The sequence below is a fragment of the Leucopleurus acutus genome, assembly GCF_964270905.1.
Source record: "Leucopleurus acutus genome assembly, chromosome: 14".
NCBI classification, from domain to species: Eukaryota; Metazoa; Chordata; class Mammalia; order Artiodactyla; family Delphinidae; genus Leucopleurus; species Leucopleurus acutus.
This window is the reverse complement of record NC_139156.1, coordinates 65810847-65833344: the sequence shown is the minus strand read 5'-3', so window position 1 is coordinate 65833344 and position 22498 is coordinate 65810847. Positions and strand designations below refer to the sequence as shown.

General features: G+C 34.2%; 1 pseudogene across 1 annotated transcript in view; it reads right to left on the bottom strand.

Annotated features, from left to right (window-relative positions):
- Positions 1-22498, bottom strand: part of LOC309971435 (E3 ubiquitin-protein ligase RNF13-like) — a 54374-nt pseudogene that overhangs the window by 15246 nt on the left and 16630 nt on the right. The window lies entirely within an intron of this gene.

Genomic DNA, 22498 nt, shown 5'->3' with positions numbered 1-22498 from the left:
GACAGCATACCTATGGCTCTTGTTTTTGTATCCATTCAGCGAACCTGTGTCTTTTGGTTGGAGCATTTAATCCATTTTTGTTTAAGGTAATTATCGATCTGTATGTTCCTATTACCATTTTCTTAATTGTTATTGGCTTGTTTTTGTAGGTCCTTTTCTTCTCTCGTGTTTCCCACTTAGAGAAGTTCCTTTAGCTTTTGTTGTAGAGCTGGTTTGGTGGTGCTGAATTCTCTTAGCTTTTGCTTATCTGTAAAGCTTTTGATTTCCCCATCGAATCTGAACGAGATCCTTGCCAGGTACAGTAATCTTGGTTGTAGGTTCTTCCCTTTCATCACTTTAAGTATATTGTGCCACTCCTTTCTGGCTTGTAGCGTTTCTGGTGAGAAATCAGTTGTTAACCTTATGGGAATTCCCTTGTATGTTATTTTTCATTTTTCCCTTGCTGATTTCAGTCATTTTTCTTTGTCTTTAATTTTTGTCAGTTTGATTCCTATGTGTCTCGGTGTGTTTCTCCTTGGTTTTATCCTGCCTGGTACTCTCTGTGCTTCCTGAACTTGGGTGGCTATTTCCTTTCCCATGTTAGGGAAGTTTTTGACTATAATCTCTTCAAATATTTTCTCGGGTCCTTTCTCTCTCTCTCCTTCTTCTGGGACCCCTGTCATGCAAATGTTGGTGAATTTAATGTTGTCTGAGAGGTCTCTTAGGCTGTCTTCATTTCTTTTCATTCGTTTTTCTTTATTCTGTTCCACAGCAGTGAATTCCACCATTCTGTCTTCCAGGTCACTTATCCGTTCTTCTGCCTCAGTTATTCTGCGATTGATTCCTTCTAGTGTATTTTTCATTTCAGTCATTTATTGTTCATCTCTGTTTGTTTCTTCTTTAATTCTTCTAGGTGTTTGTTCTTTAATTTTTTTAGGTCTTTGTTAAACATATCTTGCATATTCTGGATCTTTGCCTCCATTCTTTTTCTGAGGTCCTCGCTCATCTTCACTATCATTATTCTGAATTATTTTTCTGGAAGGTTGCCTATCTCCACTTCATTTAGTTGTTTTTCTAGGGTTTTATCTTGTTTCTTCATCTGGTACATAGTCCTCTGCCTTTTCATCTTGTCTATCTTTCTGTGAATGTGGTTTTCATTCCACAGGCTGCAGGATTGTAGTTCTTCTTGCTTCTTCTGTCTGTCCTCTGGTGGATGAGGCTATCTAAGAGGCTTGTGCAAGCTTCCTGATGGGAGGGACTGGTGGTGGGTAGAGCTGGGTGTTGTTCTGGTGGGCAGAGCTCAGTAAAACTTTAATCTGCTTATCTGCTGATGGGTGGGGCTGAGTCCCTTCCCTGTTGGTTGTTTGGCCTGAGGCATCCCAGCACTGGAGCCTACCTGGCTCTTTGGTGGGGCTAATGGCAGACTCTGTGAGGGCTCACGCCAAGGAGTACTTCCCAGAACTTCTGTTGCCAGTGTCCTTGTCCACGTGGTGAGCCACAGCCACCCCCTGCCTCTGCAGGAGACCCTCCAACATTAGCAGATAGGTCTGGTTCAGTCTCCTGTGGGGTCACTGCTCCTTTCCCTCAGTCCCGATGCACACATTACTGTGTCTGTGCCCTCCAAGAGTGGAGTCTCTGTTTCCCCCCGTCCTGTGGAACTCCTGCAGTCAAATCCCACTAGCCTTCAACATCTGATTCTCTAGGCATTCCTCCTTCCATTGCTGGACCCCCCCTGATGTGGGGCTCAGAACCTTCACAACAGTGGGTGGACTTCTGTGGTATAAGTATTCTCTGGTTTGTGAGTCACCCACCCAGCAGTTTTGGTTTTTGATTTTATTGTGATTGCACCCCTTCTACTGTCTCATTATAGCTTCTTATTTGTCTTTGGATATGGGGTATCTTTTTTGGTGAGTTCCAGTATCTTCCTGTTGATGATTGTTCAGCAGTTAGCTGTGATTCCAGTGCTCTCGCAAGAGGGAGTGAGAACATGTTCTTCTACTCTGCCATCTTGAAGCAATCTGTCTTTTTCTGACTTAATCTTCATCTGCTTGTGACACTATTGACCTCCCCCTTTATAATCCAATCCTAAAATATCTTGCCAAAGTTTCCCACTTTAACGTTCTGGTATAGTCAAATATATTGTAAATATAACTTTATTCTAAATGTGCCTCTTTCTTTCTATCCTATGTGACTTTATTTATCTTGTACTCTCATTTTGGAAGCCCTTCTAATTGCATGAAAGTTGATGGTGATTGTCCAGAGAGAACTCCTGCTCAGTGACTCTTGCTGCATTCTCAGTTCCTATTTGTACTTGACTGAATGGATGTCTTTCACTCTTATCTAACTGTCAATAAGTAAACATCTCAAGCCTTTCAGGTGGTGGTTCCCAGACTTAAGCTTCTTTACATTTTCTATTATGCTTTGTATAAAGAGAAGGCATCCATATTTCTTAGTAAAGTGTTTTATAATAGGTTTACTGGACTTGTGATTTAATAGCTGACTATTAGGAGGATTCTTCTATCTTATTAAAACTCATGACCACCCATTATCACTATCAGAGGGGGATTAAAACAAAGGGCTATGCTTGCTGATGTTTGTAAAAGCAAGACAAGTGGGAGAAAAAGATATGGAAAAGCTGATTTAGCATATAGAATACTGGTATCATGGTTCAGTTTCAGGGGTTCTGGCAACTAGGGCAGTAGTTATAAAATGGGATGATCAGTTTTAGAATCAAAGTAGGTATTATTTTAATGCACATTTCTTTTTCTCCTTGAAAATTATTCACATATTGGCAAGAAGATTATTGGAGGTGAGTGGAGTATGCATGTGCATTTTGACAAATATACCCAAACTATTTAGAAATCCCTGTTATATATTTTCTCCCACAGGTAGGAAAACAATAACATAAGGATAGAGAGCCATAAAAGAAGAGATATAAGACTGATTTACCCCCAGAACTTCACCTTTGTGGTTCCTGGGCCTAGCACAGTGTATGTCATAGAGTAATTGTATAATACATTTGTCTTGTTAAAAAGAAAAAGAAACAGCACTACTTCCACAGTGGCATTGCATACCTACAAACAGTTCTGTAGTCAGATTTGCTTGGGAAATTCTGGATTAAATGAAGCTTAACCAAGTCTTTCCTGAAGTCTTCTCACAAATGTAAACATGCTTTGTAAGTTTTCAAAAGAAGCCATATGTTTCCCAAACTGATTTTACCAAAGGATCCTATCCCTGTGTTTTTCCAGGGACTCTAATGGAGCCGTGATTCCATGGAATAAACTATTAGAGATACTGAATTAATTTTTAAAAAATAAAGAAAACATATGTTAATATAAAAGATGAAGAAGTCAAGCTAATAGGTCATTTGTGTTATGCTTTAACATTATTTCTCTAAAAATTTACCTTTGTTATTTACCATTTTATGTTTAAAAATATAGTTTAGCTGTTTGCTAAACTATATTTAACAGGATATAGTGAATGCAGGATTTTTTGATTATTCTTTTGTTAGTGAAGTGTGCTTCACACTGACTCACACCTCTTAACCCAACCATCACCTGTAGAAATGGAGATCTTCTCTATTCAGAATTCTATTTTACCTCTGAAAGAACAAGGCCATTAAATAATTGTGCTCTTATAACAGAGCTTGGACTACAACCTGGATGTCAACTCACCAGCAGTGGGTCTTCATATACAATCTTTGATGTCACATTTCTGTCTACCCCTTGATCTCATGTTTCAAAATTCTCATGAGATACTCCTTTCAAAATTATTAAAAGAAACAATCAATTCATATTGTCAAGTGTTACTGATTTGCCTATGTAGATTCACCACTTCCAGGTTTTCAGATAGTATAATTCACTTCGTTAAATTACTGAAGGAGATTATTTCGTCTGTATCTATCAAAGAGGAGAGAAAAATACTGATAGAAGTTGTAATGCTTTAACAAACATTTTAATGATTTCGTATAGAAATAAACCATTGTTTTGAAATATTTAAGTAATAGAATCTGTCGAAAGTCAGATCCACAATAAATAGCTACCTCCAAAAGTGACATATATACTTTATGCAGTTTTCCATTTTTTATTAATCATTATGAATTTATAAATTTCTTCATGAAAAAAGATAAATACAAAAAAGTAAAGAGAGTGGTGTAACAAAACCTCATGTACTGCCTACTTCACCTCACCAATACCAATACAAGTACAATTTTGTGTCATCTCAAACATTATACCCTCCCACTACTGAATTATTTCTAAGAAGAAAATCCCAAGCATCATATTTTACTCATAAATTCTTTAGTACCTTATGTAGTTTCATACAATATATGTGTTGCAATAAATACAATCAGTATTATCCTAATCACATTATTTTCTTTTTTAGTTCAATTCTAATGAGAGCTTCCCCAGGCTGATTTTAGGACACTGGAGGGTCCTAAAAATGGCTGCTCTCTATTTACTCCTAGGACATGCTATTTCCTATCAGGATGGCAATTTCTCATTGTTCTTGTCTTTTTTAATTGAATTATTTTATTTTTACACAGAAATTCCTCTAAGTTTCTGGGGAAATGGAAAATATTACCATCTTTGTAGGAAGTCTGGGTAAGGTTAGAAACCTCTGCTTACCCTTCTTTTTTGTACAAAGTTCAGATCCTGATGATTAAAAATGACTCAATTGGGCTTCCCTGGTGGCGCAGTGCTTGAGAGTCCGCCTGCCGATGCAGGGGACATGGGTTCGTGCCCCGGTCCAGGAAGATCCCACATGCCGCGGAGTGGCTGGGCCCGTGAGCCATGGCCACTGGGCCTGCGCGTCTGGAGCCTGTGCTCTGCAACAGGAGAGGCCACAATAGTGAGAGGCCCACGTACCGCAAAAAAAAAAAAAAAAAAAAAAAAGACTCGATCATTATTATTCATTGTATATTTTAGTTTATTTGAAATAAATAAATAAGTAGGCCAGAGCGTTCTGCATTTGTTTTGGAAGTAGCTCTTATACCAAGTCTTTAATCTGAGAGTTGGTTATTTAAGTATTTTTTTCTGTCCTTTCTAGTAGGACCTATATTTCAAGGTAACCAAATAACTCTAAGTGATAAGGAAAAACTCTTCTTTACAAAATAACCCCATCTAATATACAGTGAAAGAAAATTTTAAAATTCACCACTTTTCTTACTAAGTAATTTCCTCAAGCTAAAACCATTATGTTAAGAAAAAGTGTTTAGGAATTGAATATTTACAGTGTCCAAAGTGTCATCTGGAGTAATATAAAGATTTGTAATGGAGGAATTAGAGTATAATCACCTGAACCCCAAGCTAATTTTATCCAAACTAATAGAAAGATAAATAAGACACACCTGTACACTGATGTGATCCAATATGTAATACACAGCTTCATCTCCAAAGTATTCTTGCCTAATTTTTAAATCTGAATTCAGTTAAGTCTCTTTATAAGAAATGTAGGGGATAGAGGGATATGTAAAAGGAACTACCAGGATGAATTAGATAAATCCATAAAGAAAACTGATTTTCTCCCAACAAGTTCATGGAGTAAAATACAAGGGAAGAGCAGTGGCGTTTCTAGGTTAAAAGAGATTAAAACGACATAATATCCAACTCTCAGTAATTGATTGTAGAAAGATACTTCAGGTACAATTGAAGAAAAGTGAATATGAATTGAACATCAGATGATATTAAGGCACTACTGTGATTTTGGGATATGATAATGATACTGCTATGAGAGAAAACTGCTAATGCCTTTGGTCATGCATACTAAAGTAGTGGTGAGATATAATGTAAATAAATGTAATTTATATAATAAATATATAAATAATATTTCTGTTACCCCAGAAGTTGCCCTGGACCTGCTTCAAGTCAATCCATTCTTTCACAGAGGCAACTGCCATTCTAATTCTTATTATCACAGATAAATTTTGCTTGTTCTTTGGCTGCTTATAAGCGTTGTCAAATAGATGTAATTTTTGTATGTGGCTTCACTCAGCATACTGGTATCATGTTCTTTTGTATAGCTGTATTTCTTTTTTATTTCTGTGCCATATTCCACTGTATGAATATGCCAAAATTATTTTTACTTTGCTCAGAGTTTTTAAAGGGGAGAAACATTTTATCAAATGTATTTTATACATGTATTTAGATGATAATATATTTTTTTATTTTTTGGTGATGAATTATATTGATTGACTCTAGGTTCTTTGAATTTTAGGATCAGCCTGTCAGTTTCTACGAAAATCTAGCTGAGATTTTATTTTTAAAAAATTTTTAAAGTATTTTTATTCTATTTATTTATTTTGGTCATGCCACACAGCTTGTGGGATCTTAGTTCCCCAGCCAGGGATTGAACCCAGACCCTGAACAGTGAAAGTGCAGAATCTGAACCACTGGACTGCCAGGAAATTCCCTAGCTAAGATTTTAAGTGTGATCTGATCAAACTATAGATCAATTTGGAAAGAACTGACATAACAGTATTGAGCCAATCCACAAACAAGATACAGCTCTCCATTCATTTGCATCCTTACTTTCTCTAAGCAACGTTTTGTAGTTTTCAGTGTACAAATCTTTCATATCTTTTGTTAGAATTTTTTCTAAATGTTTCATATTTTGGTGGTATTGTAATATTTTATTCCAACTTCTTATTTTTCAATATAGCAAATAGAAATACTTTTTATTTTGACCTTGTATCCTGCAATATTGGTAAACACACTTATTATTTCTAATAACTATTTTATAGATTTTATCTAATTTTCTTCATAAACTTTAGTGCCATCTGTAGATAAAGGCCATTTTATTTCTTGCTTTCCAATCAGGATGCGTTTCATATATTGGGTTGGCCAAAAAGTGCCTTCGGTTTTTAAGCAAAAATGAAAGACACATTTTTCATTTTCACCAAGAACTTCATGGAGCAATGTATTCACCCTTTTGTTCCACTACCTTCTGCCATTTTTCAGGCAACTTCATAATTCCATCTTCCCAAAACTTTTTTATCTTTTTGAGCAAAGAACTGGTCCAGGTGCCTTTTACAGTCTTCCAGGGAATTGAAATTTTTTCCATTAAGAGAATTTTGTAAAGACCGAAATAAATGGAAATCCAAAGGTGCAATGTCTAGTGAATACAGTTGATGAATCAGAACTTCCCAGCCAAGCTGTAACAGTTTTTGCCTGGTCATCAAAGAAACTTGTAGTCTTGCATTATCCTGATGGAAGATTATGCATTTTCTGTTAACTAATTCTGGACACTTTTTGTTGAGGCTGCTTTCAGTTGGTTTAATTGAGAGCAGTACTTGTTGGAATTAATCGTTTGGTTTTCAGGAAGGAGCTCATAATAGAGGACTCCTAATCCCACCATATATACAACATCACCTTCTTTGTATGAAGACCGACCTTTGGTGTGGTTGGTTCATTTCACTTGCCTCACAATCTCTTTCATGGCACATTATTGTACAGTATCCACTTTTTGTTACCTGTCAAAATTTGTTTTAAAAACAGAATGTTTTTGTTAAGTAGAGAATTTCATGTGGAAATAGGGTAAAGAAGTGTACTTTGGCTTAACTTATGTGGAACCCAAACGTCAAAGTGATTAACATAACCAAGCTGGTGCAAATGATTTTCAGTGCTTGATGGATATTTTGAGTATGTTGGCTGTCTCCCATATGGTATAACGTTGATTGTTCTTGTTGATTGTTCTCAGTTAATGTCTCGATTTGATCGCTATCAACTTCAACTGGTCTACCCGCCCGTGGAGCATTGTCCAGCGAGAAATCTCCAGCACAAAACTTCGCAAACCACTTTTGACATGTTCCATCAGTCACAGCACCTTCTACACACACTGCACAAATCTTTTTTTGCGTTTCAGTTGTGTTTTACCTTTCTTGAAAATATAAAGCATAACATGCTGAAAATGTTGCTCTTTTCTTCCATCTTCAATATTAAAATGTCTATACAAAAATTCACCAATTTTGATAAATCTTTTTTTAAATACACACTATGACAGCTGTCATAATCTAACAAAATTGTTTTGAATGAAGTAAAAGACAAATAAGTGCTACTAGAGCCATCTTATGGAAAAAAAAGGAAGGAACCTTTTGGCCAACCCAATATTTTTCTACCTGATTACACAGGCTAGAAACTCCAGTACAGTGTTGAATAGAAGTGGCAAGAGTGGATATTCTTGTCTTGCTCTTGCTCTTAGAGGAAAATCATTGAGTTTTTCTATCAGTATTATGTTAGTTAAAGGATTTTCAAAGATACCGATTTTCAGGTTGAGGAAGTTGCCTTCTTTGTCTAAGTTGCTAAGGGTAGGTTCGGTTTGTTAGTTGTTTTATCACAAAGGAATGATGGATTTGTCTAATGTTCTTCCTGCATTTACTGAGTTAATCACATGAATTTTCTTTTTAGCTTGCTAATGTGGTGAATTATCTTGATTGATTTTTGAATGTTAAACCAAATTTATATTCCTTGGAGAATCTCCCACTTGCTCATGATACAATGTTCTTTTTTACATATTGTTGAATTTCTTTGTTCAAATGCTATTTTTAATCTTTTTGTCTACATTCATGAAGACATCGATTTGAACTTTTCTTTTTCCCCTCTTTATCCTTTTTCAATCTGATAGAATGAGTTGGAAAATATTCCTTCTTCTTCAATTTTATAGAACAGTTTGTGTATAATTGGTATTATTTCTTTCTTAAGTATTGGTTTAATTTGCCAATGAAGGCATTTGGGCCAGGAATTTTCACTTTAGGAAGATTTTTAACTCTAAAGTTAATTTCCTTAGGGGGTATAGGACTCTTCACATTATGAATTTTTCTTGAGTGAACTTTGGTACCTTGTGTCTTTAAAAAAAATTGTCTGTTTCACCTAAATCTTCAAATTTATTGACATAAAGTTGATAATAATATTTCTTCATTATCTTTTTGATATCTGGTGAATATCTCACCTTTTTCATCCCGCTAATGGTGATCTGTATCTTTTCTCTCTCTTACTCTCTCTTTTTTTTTTAAATCTATCTGGCTAGACATTTATAAACCAGTTTTCATGCTTTAAACAATTTTTCTCCATTGTTTCTGCTTTATATTTTATTAATTTTTTATCTGATTCATTTTATTTTTATCTACATAACTTGGTTTCATTTGCTCTTTTTTGTCTAGCTTCTTAATGTGGAAGTTAAATTCATTGCTTTGAGATCTTTCTTATTTTCTAATACAATAAGTATAATGCTATAAATATTCCCTAAGTATTGCTCTAGTGGCAACTCACAAATTTTCTTGTGATATGTTTTCATTTTCATTCAGTTCAAAACTCTTTCTAATTCGCCTCTGTATTTTTTTTTTTTTTGACCATGCTATTTTGGAATTTTTTTCCCCCTAAATATTTGGACATTTTCCAGAGATCTTTCTATTTTTTTTTCTAATTTTTATTTGAGTGTAGTTGATTTAAAATGTGTTAGTTTCTGCTGTACAGCCAAGTGAATCAGATATATATGTGTGTGTGTGTGTGTGTGTGTGTGTGTGTGTGTGTGTATATATATATAGTCACTCTTTTTTAGATTCTTTTCCCATATGGATCATTACAGAGTATTGAGAAGAGTTCCTTGTGCTTTACAGTAGGTCTTTATTAGTTAGCTATCTTATATATAGTAGTGTACATGTGTCATTCCCAGTCTCCCAATTTATCTATCCAGAGAGCTTTCTATTGATTTCCAATTTAATGTCATTGTTTTCAGAGAACATACTTTTTATATGTCATGAATCCTTTAAAATTGATTGAGATTTGTTTTACAGCCCATAATACATTGTGTACATGTGTAAGAAGAATTTGTATTCTGTTGTTTTGGGTGTCAGGAGAGAGCGTAGAAATGTTAATATGTCAGTGTTCTTTTATATCCTCTTTGATTTTCTCCAGAGTTCTCTGGGCCCTACATAGTCTGTGTAGTGTTTCCCTGAATACATGACGTTTTCTTATAAGTATCTCCAAGGGGCAAGACACCATGTTTTAAGGAGGAAGGCAGGCCAATGCCTGGTCTCCTGACAAGTATAATTGCAGGGATAGATGGTGCTTTCATTAGAAAAAAATATTGTTGTTTATTATTGTTGGAGCCACTAGGTAAATCATTCTTCAGTCAGACAGCAGGTTTATAGTGCTTAAGGGACCTCCTGTGGAGCCTCCTAGACAGCTGATAAAACCTTAAAGTTCCTCTTCTGCGGTGTATCACACTGCAAATTCAGATCACATCTAGCCCACATCACATCACCCTGTGTGGCTTTGGACACGAGGAACTCATGAAATGTTCACGGGGAACATGAGAAGCTCTCAGTTTACTCTTCTGGCTGTGAGCAATAAATGGTCTGTTCTTCTGAACCAGGGATATTTTGTATTCTGTCAGTATTCATTAGCCTGCAAGTAAAGTAAGATGTCAGACCCTTCAGTTTCTTACTTAACAGAGGTCTGTTAGGATTCTTGGAAACGAGGAGTTTTGTTTTCATCAAATTTGGATTTTTTTCAAACATTTCTTCTAATATTTTCTGTCTCTTCCTCTCTCCTCTTCTTGGATTCCAATCACATGTACATTAGGTCACTTTAACCTCTCTCACAGCTCACTGATACTCTTTTTTTTTTTAACATCATCATCATATCATTCTCTTTTCTCTCTTTTGTTTTGGATAATTTCTATTGCTAAATTTTTCAAATTTACAAATCTCTTTTTCTGCAATGTCTAATCAGAAGTTGATCTCATCTAGTGTATTTTTCATCTCACACATTACAGTTTTCATATTTGCAACTTAAATTTTTGATCTGATGAGTATAGTCATTGGTGAGAGACAATTCTTTATGAACTGTTTCTACATATCTTGCCAGCAGAGGGACTGACAGTCTTTATGTTTTCAAGGATGGTTGTAGAGCAAACAGGCTTGGAAAATAGAGATAGTGTCTCTCTGTGGAGTAAAGAGCAGAATTGTTTATTTTACTATAGCAAATATAATGTTTTCCTCTGGGGCAAAGGGCAGGTTTATTTGCACTTCATTTATAAAAGATTCTGATTGTCTTTAAGGTTCCTCAGCTGTGATAAAACTCACTGTAGGTACAACTTTCACCTAGGCCCTTTTGTGTGACTCCAGAATTTGGAGGCAAGAGGTATAGATGTCAACATAAGTTCATGGTTTTTTGCTATGAATAACAAACTCCTTGGTCCCTGACCCAAGTGTCCCATGTCTTGTGAGAGTATCCATAAAACGATGGTAGTCTAACTTGTCAGCTTGCAACTAGTATAAAATTTCAGACCCTTCATGGTTCTTGACAGTTACCATAATTAGTTTAATATCCTTATCTACTAATTCTAAAATTTGTGTCAGTTCTAGATTAGTTTCAATTGATTTATTGTTTCATTTTAGGCTTCATTTGCCTTCTTCTTAGTATCCCTGGTAATTTTCGATTGAATTCTGACACTGATTTTTATCTCATTGGGTACTGAATAATTTTATGTCTCTATACATACACTTTTTTTTACACATATATACATTCTTTTTTTATATTCTTTTATATTATGGTTTATCCCAGGAGATTGGATATAGTTCTCTGTGCTATAGAGTGGGACCTTGTTGTTTATCCATTCTAAATGTAATAGTTTGCATCTACTTACCCCAGACTCCCAGTCCATCCCTCTGCTCCCCCTCACTTGGCAACCACAAGTCTGTTCTCTATGTCTATGTGTTCGTTTCTGTTTTGTAGATAGGTTCATTTGTGCCATATTTTAGATCCCACATATAAGTGATATCATATGGTATTTATCTTTCTCTTTCTGACTTACTTCAGAAAGTATCATACTTCAGTATGATAATCTCTAGTTGCATCCATGTTACTGTAAATGGCATTATTTCATTCTTTTTTATGACCAAGTAGTATTCCATTGTATATATATGTACCACATCTTCTTTATCCATTCATCTGTCGATGGACATTCAGGTTGTTTCCATGTCCTGGCTATTGTGAATAATACTGCTATGAACATAGGGGTGCATGTCCTTTTACATACTCTTGAGCTTTGTTCTGGAATGCTGCCAAGTTATTTGGAAACAATTTGAACCTTTAGGTTTTGCTTTTAAGATCTCTAACTTAAGCTAAACCATAGAAGTTCTCAATCTAAGGCTCTGGCACTCCCGTTGCATTTAAAGCCTTATCCCTGTCATTATATTCACCATATTACAGTGATATTTATTAGTTTCCTTTCATATCAGACATACAGCCCTTTAAGGGAAATATCAAACATGCACATAATAGATACTTAACAAATCTGAGCTCTTCTGAATTTTTATTCTTTTCCTACGTTTGTATCAATATTCTGCATCCAAAGATTCACTTCATCTAGCGCCATCCACCCACTTCCTAAGAGGCAGCTCTCCTCATATAAACAGATCTCTTGGCCATTCTAAAATTAGAAGTTCCCAGTGGAACTGTATATAAAATAGCTAACTAATAAGGACCTGCCGTATAGCACAGGGAGCTCTACTCAATACTCTGTAATGGCCTATATGGGAAAGTAATCTAAAAAAGAGTGGATATATGTATAAGCGAATCACTCTGCTGTACACCTGAAATTAACACAACATTGTAAATCAACTATACTCCAATAAAAATTTTTTTAAATGAAGTTCTCAGTGGAATTATCTGAGTCTCTCTCACAGCCATCTCTCAGTTTTACCATTTTGTTTCAACCAGTAGATCTTATGTAGCTCTTAATTCATTTAAAATGTTGACCTATTATTGGGATAACATATAAAAACTCCCTCCAAATGACAGATAAATATTAGATATCGTGTAAGTACTAAAGACTAATTCCATAGGAAGAATTAAATCATACCATATATTTATTAGTTAGTACTACATCTGATTTTTTTCTACTAAACATTCATTTTTATAGACAATTTTATGGAAAATTTGAAGAAAACGGGCAATATGATATTCAAAGAAGTCGGTCTCCACCTTTTACACTCATGGCACTATATTATGCCTTGAATTCTTTGTTGCTTTCTTAAACTGTGCAGCAAACACTTTTCAGAGGCTGAAAGAACCTTGGTAGATACATATAATATGCTTTTAAATTCTTTTAGTAGTGTTATAAATAGAGAAGTACCTACCAGCAATAATTTAATTACACACAAGTTATGTGGGTGTTATAGTTTAACTACACCCTGGTGATCTGCTTTGCCTGTGTCAGATTACCAACCTCAAAGACAAGCTAGCCACGTGCCAGTTACTGAGAGACCTTTCAACACTTAAGACAGTTGCTTCTGCATTTAGTGTCTGTTTTGAGCCACACATATATTTTTGAATTGACATTGTATTCAACTTTATACTTTAAACATGGAAAGATTGTAACAGAATGCTCTGGCTGGAATATTTTAAAAAGATACAAATATCTCAGTGCAATTAATTTGCTGTCTTTAGAATCATCATTATTGACAGCAACAACAACTACAATATGGCTTTTTCTTCTTCTCTTTGGTTTTACGTTCCAAATATATGCTTTTTTTTTGGCAATAGTTATAAAAAAGAAGAGTTGAAGGAGAGCTATGCGATGGGCATTCTCTCTCCTTAAGCTTTCAAGAGATAATGATAGAAACAGCTTTCTGTTGTATTAAACTTTGTTTCACAAAGAAAATGCAAATAATTTAATAAAAACAATCTGAACAACAAGACTTGTTACAAATGTCAGAAAGTTTAACAAGTAACAAATCTACTAATCATTGCTTTTAAAAGTAGTCACTATCTAAATAAACAAAAGAAAACATATATTAAATATTTTAATCACTGTTTTTTTAAGACACCAATCCTCCATCCCCAATGAGACCTCTTCCTATATATAACCTTTATATCATTTCTTTGACATGGATGGTTTACATTCTGGGCATTTTCAAAATCTTTCCTGTTAATGCTTATGCTTTTCTCTTTGAATTATTTTTCAATTAATGGAATATGCACACAAAAAATTAAAAACACAGCCATTATCTGAATTCTTCTACTATTGCAGTAAATATCATACAAGGTTGTCAACTATGTTTTTCTGAATGATGCAATACTGGAGAAACAAGCCAAGTAAATATTTTTTTCAATTTTATAAATCTGTTTTATATTATCATGGTGCTTAACTGACATTATTGCTCATCATGGTATCTATATTAACATTTTTCCTATGTAACTGTTCTATTAGAGTAGAACCATTATATTTTTCTATAGTGCATAGGTTTTTATTGTTTTACATGTAATCATGAAGGTCCAATTTAAATTTTATTGAACTCTAAGGTATATTTCTAAGAGGTAGGAAGGTAGCATAAATGCAACAAATGCTCAATTTAGTAGGGTCTGTGCAGAATTTAATATGACGAGATCATAATTCCTGACTTCTCAGTATTCATAATCCAGTTAGGGTGAACAAATACCTGTAAGGATAATTTAATAACAGAGTAGAGTGTTATAAATGCTCAATAAAAATGTATTTTCATACAATAGGAGTTTGGAGTGATGGAGATGCTTCTGAGTTAAGGGATCTAGAAGACTTCTCAAGGGAACTATAGATTAGCTTTCTCTGGAATTATAGATAAGACCTTTATAAGCAGATACAAAAATGGAATGGGATTGAGGGAGATTCTGAGCAGAGTGAACCAACATATATAAGCAGAGTAATCAAATTTAGATTAATAATTTTTTCATTATCAAATAGAATTGTTTGTTTCATCATTTCCCAGGTGTGTACTGAAAGTTTGTTGCTTAACTTCTATGAGCTCCTCTAGGTTTTTTCCTCCTATTACTTTGAGAGTAAAGGGTAATTTCATATAAAGTAGTGAGCACAGCACTCAATAAACATTTACTTGTATATATTTAGCATTGTTATTATTTTGTTAAATTAAAAAATATAAAAACTTTTACCAAAGTAAATTTGACAAGGATTTTAATATTTATCAGGGCAAATCTTCAGCTAAAATTATACTAGCATTATGTACATTATTAACATTCTTTATTTACTCAATTAGTTGAATAATGGTAGGTGACATTTTTCTCCTATTGAATTCTTCCTTTCTCAGTATTGAATGTCCAACATTCCTACATAATTTTCATGCTAATTTGCTAAGAATATATATTGAATCAGTGGGCTACATAAGGAAATTGATAAAAGCCAAAAATACAGTGATTGAAAAAGTAGTCATGACATAGAACATGTTTTTTAAAAAATCAGTTCTTAACTTGGAACCATGTATCATAACCTTTTTATATTGCATTAGGGAAAACTTCAGTGTCTGAAAATGGACCAGGGGATTAAAATGGCTAAGAATAGTTTATGGGCTAATTGTAATTGTCTAGGTTATATTAGTTATCTCTACACTAGCAAAGTTAGGTACAGACCTCAAATCCTCTTATTCATACCAGCCATCCCTGACTTGAAAGAAAATAATAGATTTCCTATGTGTTTGTTGAAACAACTGCTAAGTCATTTCTACTAAGGTCTCTTTCTAGAGAAGGTTAGGGAAAGAGTCAGTATTTATCAAATCATTATCATCTTTAGTCAAGTGGGATTTGTTATAATAATTCAGCCCGCTAGTTCATAAATTGTCTCCTGAACTAGCGTTATCTTTATCCTGTGTCTGCAAATGAAAACTCTTTTTACATTGAAATCCTCTGGAAATTGACATTGAATGAAAACTGACAACATCAGTCTAACTCTTGCAAATGTATTTACACATTCTCTGAAGTGGTAGCATTTATGATTTACCACTCATTTAGCAATTAAGGCAGTATTACATTTATTGTGCTTTTGTTCCGTATAGGTAATTAGCATTTCCTCTATAGAAGTCCTTTCTCTCCCAATCTAGAATAAATACACTAGAATAAATAAATACAACAAGAGGCAAGAACAACATCAACAGTAACAACACCACTGGAGGGCAAAGGCTACCCATTAGTCTTCAGATCTCCCTACAGAATGAAAATAATGTCCCCTTTGTGTCTTCATATATAGATATCAATTCAATGAAATCAGAGAGCTGTCCATTGTTAGTATTTATAAAAGCTCTGATTATTTCTCCTACTTTCATGTCTTTCTATTCCAAAACAGCTTGACACAATTTGTGGGATATGATTTGATTTCTATGATAGTCCTATAATTATTATTTGATAGTCATCACAAGTGTATACTGTACTTTTATTATTAAAGAGAAGCTGTGTTTAGGGATATAACAGAGAACGTCACAAGAATATCTAAATTGTTTTCCTTAACCTCCTGGAAAGCTCAAGATTGGGTTGCTCGCATATAACTGTCAGGCTCTCTAATAAGAGTGTTTTAAGCTGTTGATTCTTTCTTCATTAGTGCATGGATAAATGACATAATAAACTCTAATAACTTCAATTACATAAATACATATTTAGGAACTTTTTAGGATGCATACTTTTGACACAATCCACGCTAATAGCTTCTTCAAAGATCTGTTGTTTCACAGTCTGTTTGAAGGTGCTTCGTAACATAAATTTTCAACTCTTTAACATTCATATTACTGACAAAAATGTAAGATAAAACTTTTTGTTGTTGCAGTTATAGCTTACAATGAAAATAATTTATGTTCTACTTGAATATCACTAATTTGTGGTTTCTCTTTTACAGTCCTTAAATGTGTGTATATGTACACAGAGATTGAAATGCCAGCAAACAAAACTGGGTGCCTTTTCATAACTCTTAAGTATCGAGCACATTTTTATAAATACAATCATTTAGCAATATGGCTTAAGTGTAGTTTAATCAAAGGCATATGGCTTTTAATTTAAGCTTAATTAAAATACAATTACTTTAAAATATTTGTATAATTATTTGGCAGTAATATTGCTAAGCGTGATTATATAATTTACATTACTTATGTAAAATGCAAGCCATTTGTAAAAGCACACATGAAACAAAAGTTGTGCTTGATTAAAATAGTATAAGTGTACCTACATAGCAATCAAATTCCAGATCAGCTTAAGAAGTTGTCACTGGAGTACCCTCATCTAGTGATTAAATAGTTTTGGCACTTTAGTTCAACTTAACAGAGGTCTGAGATATGAATTGCATATGGATCTTATTCTTTTTTTAAATTTTTATTTATTTTTTTAAAAATTTATTTTTGGCTTCATTGGGTCTTCACTGCTGTGCACAGGCTTTCTCTGGTTGTGGTGAGCAGGGGCTACTCTTCGTTGCAGGTGCGGGCTTCTCATTGCGGTGGCTTGTTGCAGAGCATGAGCTCTGGGTGCGCCGGCTTCAGTAGTTGTGGCTCGTGGGCTCTAGAGCGCAGGCTCAGTAGTTGTGGCGCACGGGCTCAGTTGCTCCGCGGTATGTGGGATCTTCCCGGACCAGGGCTCAAACCTGTGTCCCCTGCATTGGCAGGTGGATTCTTAACCACTGTGCCACAAGGGAAGTCCGGATCTCATTCTTAAACATACCTAATTGTTTGGTTAATTTTCAGAGATTCACGTTTTCTGAGAACTAGTCTATACATCAGTTTTCTTGACATTTCATGTGTTAGTATGCCAGTGTGATGCTCTCCTTCCTAGCACAGGGTTTGCACTTACATTCTAAAGGTGTTGAAATTGTTTTCTTAATTCCTCAATTATATTTCCTGCCCTCACTTTCCACCTCCCCATACCACACCTTACTACCTGGAAACCAAAATATATCTACTAATAGTATATGTGTCCTTAGCACATCCCATTTAATTTAACAGAAGTTCTGTTTGATCTAAAGCCAAAATTGGTCTCAATGATATTTCAAGTGAGATTTTTATTTATTCAGCTACAAACCTGAGGGTTTTCCATGACTATAGTTCCAAAGAAGAGTTTTATACATTGGACAAATTTGGATTTTAACCCCAGTTCTGCCACAGAGAAGTTATTATCCTTAAACTTACTGTTTGAATCTGTAGATGTTGTGAGAATTCACTGAAATCCCATATGTAAAACCCCTAGCTCTATGTTGCCATGTCTGGGAAAATATCCTCAATTCCCTTTATATTTCACTTAAATTTTGATATTTAGATATATCATTTCATACAATGCTACTAAATTTCTCTATGCAACTCTTGTGTTTGTGTGTCTGTTTGCCTGTTCAGGGATGCCAAAGCATATTGCTTACATGAACTCTCTTTCCATGAGAGGGCATGCTTCACAGCAGCAGCAGATTTTTCTATTCCTCCCCTGAGAAGCTCAGATGTTTTTCCTTCCATTGAGCAACAAATAGATGCTAATTAGAATTTGGTCCCAAGATAAGGCTTTCTTTTTAAAAATCTCTCATTTACAGGTTAATTTGTATTATATGGAATTTTGGCTCCACTGTCTCAAAAATCACAACACATTATTCTATCATCCTACCACTGTTCTTTTGTTTCATGGCTTAAAAGCAGAGTCAGAGGGCCTTTAAATATACAGCCCTGGATCCATATTTTGCAGTTGAGAAAAATTCGGAAAACTGGAAGGGACATAATTTAAGTCACATTGGAAGTGGCGTAAACAGATTTGAACTAGGAGATGCCTCATTTAATGCCTTTTATCTACTATACAATTTGGCTTCGCTGAAAACATTTCCTATTCTATGAATAAATATCCCCATCCCATGCACATACATGCACTACCCCTGTTGCCTTCCTGAGAAAGGAACTTCTGAAACCTCATGATCAAATGAAGTATGAAAAGACAAAAACAAACAAACAAAAACAAAAAAGAGAAGACACTGCCGCACCTGTCTACTGCAGACTTTGCTAGCATTCCTTTGGATAAGATCTAGCCCAAAGTGAGGAAGAATCCAATAGCCATATTCACTACAGGGCCTTAACTAGCATTTTACGGGTGAGGTATTTGAATGTGAACATGGCTGAACACTACTGCTGTTGTCCAGTCTCATAATCAGTAGTGGGGACAAACCATGACAGACTTCATTATGCTTCCAGATTGACAGCTTGGGAATCTTTCTCTTATATGGAAACTTTAGTAAGTCTATTTCTTTTCTTTGTGTTTTTGTAAAAACCAAACACAACAACTTAGGACTGTTACAGTGACTTATAATAAGCATTTTTCCTTCTGAAGACATTACTTCCTTTCTGTTTAAAGAATATTTATATGAATTAAAGACAGTGAAAAATAAAGAAATAAAGGCTCTGCATCTCCCCCAGAATTACTAAGTTAGGGGGAAAACTAAGACTCTAACAGGGAGTATTTTATACTCTTTCTACAGAAGTGTGCTATTTCTACACACCATTTTACTTACTTTAAGTTTCCAATAAATACACTAATTGTACCCAAGTGTATTTTTTATGTTTAGTTGGAATGATTTATTGGATGGTAGTGACATCAGAACTGCATAATATCCCTCAAACACCTCATCTTTATTTATGGCTTAGGCCAGGGTTGGTACACTTATTTTGTGAAAGACCAAACAATAAATATTTTAGAGTTATGGACCATATGGTCTCCATCACACTACTCAAATCAGCTGTTTTATCACAAAAATCAACAATAGACAATTCCTAATGAATGGGCGTTGTTGTGTTCCAAAGTCTTTATTTCTGGACACTGAAATTTAAATGTCATATAATTTTCACATATCATGAAATATTCTTTTTTGGAATTGTTTTATCATTTAGAAATTTAAAAATGACCCTTAGCTTACAGACTGTACAAAAAAAGGTGATAAACCGAATTTGGCCAACAGGCCATAGTTAGCCAATTCCTACCTTAGACCTGTTTAAGGAACCTTTTATTGGATAAGGGAGCATTTCTCAAAAGATACGCTTCACAACAGTAGTGACCTATCAGCTGCTATCTTATGTTACTCAAAAGAAATTTTGTCTGGTTAAATTATTTGAAGATTTCACCAATTTTATTCTTTAATAAAGGTCTAGCATACTAGATACTCCAAAATATATTCCAAGAAGATACTATTTCCTAAACATCTTAAACCAAACCATAAGTCATCCTTGAACATTTATCTATTCCATATTTGTTCAGTACTTAATAAGTGCCGGACCAATTCTGGGGTGAGCAGGTAACAAGACAGAAATGATAACTGTTCTTATGGGTATTAAAGCCTAGTGTTGGATATAGACCTTAAATAAATACTTAATTGATTACAATTTCAATAAGAATCACAAAGTTAGAAGTAAGAAAGTGCTATGAATGTATATAAAAGCGTGATCTAGGATGGTCTGGAAGATCAGGAAAGCCTCCTGATATTGAAAGGAGTGGTATTTAAGCTAAAAGATAAATATTCTACCAGGCTAACAGAAGACAGAAGAGTGTATGAGTGGAAATAGCTCAAGTGGAAGAATCTGAATCACAAAGAAGCTTAGGGTGTTTGAAAACTGATCAAGCAGTATGCCTAGAAAACAAGGGGAAGTTTGGGCACAATGTGTTAAGTGATTAGAGTAAAGTAATAAGTAAAAAAAAAAAAAATGACAGCAATATCACAAGGGACAAGTGGAGGAATTGGGAATACTCTGTTATAAGGTACCTGTGCTGTACATGAAGTGTCACAGTATTTTTTGAAGATGGAATTAGATTATTTTTAAATGTATATTGTAAACTCTAGGGGAACCACTGTTTTTTTAAAGGAATATAATTGATATGTTAAGAGAGGAGATACAATGGAACCATATAAAAACTCAAACCAGAAAAAGCAGAAAAAGAAGCCTGTGGCAACAATATAAAACAGTTGCAGACATGGTTGATAGCAATTCAAATACAGCAAATAATAAATTTAAATGTGAATGGCCTAAATACATCAAGTAAAAGATAAATTTTGTTAAAATACATTTAAAAAAGCCCAAGTATACATTGTCTACAAGAAACCTAATTTAAAGTTTCTGGTACATAAAAATAAAGGGATGGAGAAAGACATATCATGTTAACTCTAATCAAAAGCTAATGGAATAGCTATAGTAATTTCAGAAAAAGCATAATTCAGAATAAGTAAAATTATAGAGAATAAAGAGGGATGCTACTTAAAGGACTCAATTCTCAAAGAGACATAAAAACCCATAACACGTGCATCTAATGACAGAGTGTAAAAATGCATGAGGCAAAAACTGATAGATCTCTGAGGAAGAGCAGATAAATCCACTATTATTAATTGATAGATCAAGCAGGCAGAAATTCAATAAGCATAAACATGACCTGACCAGCAATAACAGTCAAATTGATGTAATTGTCATGTATGGGATACTTCATCCAATTAAAGCAGGATATACATTCTTCTGTAGATTGCATGAAACATTCACCAAGGTAGAACATATTCTGGGTCATAAAACACACATTCACATATTTAAAAGGGTATAAATAATACAAAGTATGTTCTCATACTGCAGTTCACTTAAACTAAAAATCAATAACAGAAATATAGCTGGGAAATCTTCCAATCTTTGAAAATAAATAACACTCATCTAACCTAAACCTATGGATAAAAGAAATCTCAAGAGGATTTTTTAAAAATATTTTGAACTAAATAAAATTGCAGTATGATTCATCAAAATTCGTGGGATGGAGTAGAGGGAGTGCTTAAAAAGAAGCTTATAGCTTTAAATACGTGTGTCAGAAATGAAATAAAAATGAAATAACCAAATTTTCTACATTAGAAAACTGGAGATAAAAGAGCAAATTAAATTTAAATCAAGAAGGAGAAAAAATAACACTAGCACAGAAATTATTGAAATTCAAAAAAAAGGAAAATAATATAAAAATCATGACACCAAAATCTAGTGCTTTGAAAACATCTGGGAAGTTGATGAAACTGTTCCAGTGGACATTAAAACGATAATAAGTAACATCATGAACAACTTAAGGCCCACAAATTTGATAATATACATCAAATAAAACAATTTCTTGAAAGACACACCTAAATGATTTTTATAACCTCCAAATAGGAAAAAATCAGGTCCATATGACTTTCATTACTGGTGAATTCTATCAAACGATAAAGGAAGACATGACACAAATTCTCTAAATTTCTTCCAAAAAAATAAAAGCAGAGGTAACATTTCCTAATTCATTCTATGAGGCCAGAATTACCCTACACACCAGAACCAGATAAAGATATTACAAGAAAGGAAAATTAAAAGCTGTAATACCTATCTATAAATGTTTATGGCAGCTTTATTCATAATCACTGAAAATTGGAAGCAACTTATATATTCTTCAGTAGTTGAATGGATGAACCAAATGTGGCACATGCATACAATGAAATATTATTAAGTAATAAAAAGAAATGATGTATCAAGCCACAAGAAGACATGGATGAATATTGGTGAATACTGTTGAGTAAAGGAAGATAGATAGCCTGAAAGGTCTACATACTACACTTTTCCATTGTGGAAAAGGCAAACCTGTAAGGACAATAAACAGGGATTATATGTGAAGGGAGGATTAATTGGTGAGGCATAATGGATTATCTGTGAATAACTCCATGCAGAAAAATGAAACTGGACCCTCATCTTACACCATACACAAAAATT